This window comes from Syzygium oleosum, unplaced genomic scaffold (assembly GCF_021117445.2).
Source record: "Syzygium oleosum isolate NSW1041296 unplaced genomic scaffold, Sole_v2.1 Sole_v2.19, whole genome shotgun sequence".
NCBI classification, from domain to species: domain Eukaryota; kingdom Viridiplantae; phylum Streptophyta; class Magnoliopsida; order Myrtales; family Myrtaceae; genus Syzygium; species Syzygium oleosum.
In genome coordinates, this window is record NW_026607503.1 from 1,342,189 (window position 1) to 1,346,657 (window position 4,469).

The following is a 4,469-nucleotide window of genomic DNA, read 5'->3' on the forward strand; positions in this document are numbered from 1 at the left end:
CATTTCATGAGAGCCCCAGTTATTCGGTCCAATTTTTCTTTGGGACTAACTCTGTCAAAGGACAAAGATCAAAATCTACATAATTTTATGATTCTATGCAAATACCTTTGGGTGAAAGCCCATTGGGGGAAATGTAAATGGTGTTTGGTAAAAATATTTTGTAAAGCTACTTTGGCCAAAATATAGTGTTTGGTGAATTATTTTGCAAATGGACTTTGGAAATAAAAACCTAACATAAAAAAGAAAAAATATATATTTTTAATAAAAATTATTAATAAAAAAATATTTTTACCCGCTATGGCCGGTGATGAGTGCCATGGCAAAAAAAAGAAAAATATATATTTTTAATAAAAATATTTTAATAAAAAATATTATTAATAAAAAAATTATTTACCGGCCATGGCCGGCTACCGTGCCATGGCCAAAAAAAATAAAAATGTATATTTTTAATAAAAATATTTTAATAAAAAAATTATTAATAAAAATATTTTACAGTCGCCGTATGGTCGCGATCGAACCATGGCCAAAAAAATAAAAAATATATTTTTAATAAAAATATTTTAATAAAAAATATTTCGAGCCATGTAGTCGCAGCGACCAGCGGCCTTGGCAAAAAAATAAAAATATTTTAATAAAAAATATTATTAATAAAAAAATACTTTATCGGACCCACTAGTTTGTGCGACTGTGCCATGGCCCAAAAAATAAAAATGTATATTTTTAATAAAATATTTTAATAAAAAAATTTATTAATAAAAAATATTTTACCTGGAGCCATGGTTGGCTGGCGATCGGCCATGGCCAAAACAAAGAAAAAAATATATTTTTAATAAAAATATTTTAATAAAAAAATATTTTACTTAGCCTTGGCGTGGCCGATCAATGAGCCATGGCAAAAAAAAATAAAAATATTTTAATAAAAAATATTATTAATAAAAAAAATTATTTTTACCTGGCCATGGCCTACTAGAACCGCACCGGCCAAAAAAATAAAAATATATTAATAAAAAATATTATTAATAAAAAAATATTTTACTCTGGTAAACATGGCTCGGATTTGAAGCCAAACATGGCAAAAAAAAGAAAAAAATACTTTTAATAAAAATATTATTAATAAAAATATTTTACTCTGGCCATGGCCTATGAAAGCAAGCTATGGCCAAGAAGGAGGAAAAGAAAAAAAAAAAAGAAAAAGAAAGAAATATTAAAATATTTAAAAATATTATTTATAAAAGAAATTTTCTATCCGGTCTTACCAATTTTACTTTCTTCAACCGCAATTGCTTAAAGCAATTTCACAAACCATCAAGAGACCGCCCAACCGATTTCGGATCCTTATGAAAAAAAAATTGTAGTTTTAATAAGGGAAAATTCCAAAAACCAGTTTTAGGATCTTACGGAATTCAGTTGGATTGGGCCGGGTCGTTTTGTTTTATGGTGGGTGGGTTTGAAAAGCAGCCACGAATTTGTTGGACAATCACCACCATAAAGGACTCCAATGGTCATTGAACAATAGAACAGAACCAATAAGCACAAATAAAACCCATAAACGCAGACAGATCACTAGTGTCTTGGATTCTTCGCTTCAGCAATGATGTTGCTTGGCTCGCACAGCTACAGCACAATCAAATGAATCGTCTTCACACAAGTGATGACACTACCGAAGCAAATTTATTTAGACTGGGATTGGGTGGGGTGCGCCAGGCAAGGGCTGCAGTGCAACGCCCAAGCGACGCTCGAGAGGCCCAGCAGCAAGCTACCGTAACGGCCTTTCCCCCTAAAAAAATTAATTTAATATCATATGGACCGATGGCCCACGTATCAGATATTAAACTGATAAGAACAGATACTACACTTGATCTTAGCCAAAAGGCCGAGAAAGGTATGCTTTCCACTGTTGTCTCGCCTCCACTCTTGTCCCCTGCTCTGCTCTGTGATTCTTTTTGAAGTCCCAATGTGGGACTCCTTTTCACCGTTTCTCTTCGCAAAAAAAGAAGAAGAACAATAGCAGACTTGGAAGACTGATGAAAACTTCCAGTGGAGTTGAGATAAGAGAGGATCGAAACAGAACATGTTGGTGGTTCGGAGATGGTAACATACTGATTACGGTTGAGAGTTCGAATCCTATCCTTACAAGATAGTTTTTGCAGTCACTTGACTTGGCTTAGAAGAGCAATCGATCTGTGTGTTGTTTGTTAGTTGGTTGCGATTGAACGCAAATCCATCGAATTATGATGAAGCAGAGAAAAAGAGAACACTCGGAAACTAGAAACGCAAGGCTTGGTTTGAAGCAAGAATCCATGGTCCTAATACTCCTGCTCTTTCGTTGTTACCCATGCGAGAGAGAAGATAAAATACCACTATATATATGAATAGGCAAGCCGATTAAACTGAACGGGAGTTGGTTCATTTAATGGCTCCTTATGTTCTGCCTTTTGAAGCCTGAACTGGTCCAGTAATAACGTTGGAATGAACCTAATAGTCCAGTTTTCGAGCCTGAAGGTTACAAGGATTGAGTGCATGGTCACGAGCCTGAAGGTTACAAGGATTGAGCGCACGGTCACGGTTCTTTATTGAAAGGAGAAAGAACATGCCACCAGCGATGGCTACTTTCAGCACGGAAAAACTTCATAAATAGGCTCTCTGCGGTTTTTTAATCTCACGACTCCAAGATAATCATGTATACCATGTTAGTCAAAAGGGTATCATTTGGCGCTCATTAGGGGTGAAAACAAAAATATTAAAAAAAAAAAAAAAAAAACACCAAAATTAAAAAAAAAAAAAAAAACACCCAAAAAAAAAAATTAAAAAAAAAAAAAAAAAAAAAAAAAAAAAGGAAAAAAAAAAAAAAAAAAAAAAAAAAAAAAAAAAAATTAAAAAAAAAAAAAAAAAAAAAAAAAAAAAAAAAAAAAAAATATACTTTTAAAAAAAAAAAAAAAAAAAAAAAAAAAAAAAAAAAAAAAAACAAAAAAAAAAAAAAAACAAAAAAAAAAACCAAAAAAAAAAAAAAAAAAACAAAAAAAGGGGGGGGGGGGGGTTGGGTGTTTTTTAGGTTTTTTTTAAATTTTAAGTTTTGGGGTTCTGAGCTTGGGTTGAGTGGTCATTCGAACAATGGTTAAAACTTAAGACTAATTCAACAGCAGGGCAGTGTACTTAAGGAACTGAATCCATAACCTGAAAACTTGGAATGGCTTGTGAGCATGCTGGTATGTCAGGGTGGAAACATCTGCACAGCTAAGTACAGCTAGTTCAATATCTGATGCTAATGTGGAATTCAAAGCGAAGGAAATAGTTAGTGGGCACGGCTCCTAAAGATGCTGAATTTGTGCTGGTGTGTTTTAGAGAGGAAACAGATTTTCTTCCTGCTCCACAGCGATGGACAACTAAACCTACTTGCCCTTTCCAAGAGATCGAAGATTTGGCAGCATCAGTTCACTAAGAAGAAAGCAGGATCAGTCTGCAACAGACCAGTCTGCAACGCTACAAAATCATCTTAACTCAATTTTAGGAGATCCCTCAGTTGAGGAAGCCCCTCCAAAAATAGGCGTATGCCACTAATGGTGACGAGCGCACGGTATTCTTTAGTAAAAGGCGAAAGAATAGTTCGCTCTGTGCTCATCACATGGCTGCGTGATTTGCCTAATCCTACGACCTCGTCTTTTGTGACTGGCCTCGTTGCCCATGTTCTTGCCTTTCAGCCTATGTGGGACGTTTCATAAGAAGAACTAGGGTGGGCTCTTCTGGGTCCATTAAATTGACTTCTAATGTAACACAATCAGAAGGGGCTGGGTATGGATGGAGTCGTAGGAGCGACGTCGGGCCGAGATCGCATTTCCCATCTCCGCCCCAGGAGGCTGCTCTTTACCCCCGCCACCGCCCCGTGCCTCGTGTGGGATGGGGCGGGGCGCTTCCTAGCAAGGGACAGGGCACGTCCGCAAGAAAAAGATTTTCATTAAATCTTCTTGAAATCGTATATCAAAAAAAATTTATTGTTGAATTTTCATAACAATTATAAATTATTTCACCTTGGCCTTATTTGTATTATATAGAATCAAAGAACGCAATTTCACGAGTGAAGCCATTTATCTATATTGATGTGTTCGTATTATTCATTTAATATACATATATTCTTTATTTTGCTTCTATTTTAAACTAAGTGGGAAAAATTGTAATAGGTTATAGCAAATAAATACTTGTAGGCCCTTACCAAAAAAATAAATAAATACTTGTAGTTTTGATACATTACTTGTACTTACTATATGATTTTTCGAAAATGCACAAAAGAGGTGGATTAACGGGGGTGGGACAGGCCGCCGAATGCCCTTCGATACTCTCCATGAAGGGGGCTAATCCGATGTCTATGCACTGAAGGTTGGTTTCTTGACCGTGAGGGAAGAAGCGTTGCCCGTAGGCATGTTTTAAGAGAAGATAAGATAAAATATAAGTTTTAAAAGTGAGAAGAGAGATGA

General features: G+C 35.3%; 2 non-coding genes across 2 annotated transcripts; both read right to left on the reverse strand.

The window, feature by feature from the left end:
• Nucleotides 1–1,690: 1,690 nt before the first annotated feature.
• LOC130140557 (U2 spliceosomal RNA) lies at nucleotides 1,691–1,886 on the reverse strand. The gene has a single exon (XR_008818531.1). It is a non-coding gene; the product is annotated as a U2 spliceosomal RNA (small nuclear RNA).
• A 1,625-nt stretch (nucleotides 1,887–3,511) lies between these two features.
• On the reverse strand, nucleotides 3,512–3,628 carry LOC115670570 (U5 spliceosomal RNA). The gene has a single exon (XR_004004515.2). It is a non-coding gene; the product is annotated as a U5 spliceosomal RNA (small nuclear RNA).
• Nucleotides 3,629–4,469: the final 841 nt, after the last annotated feature.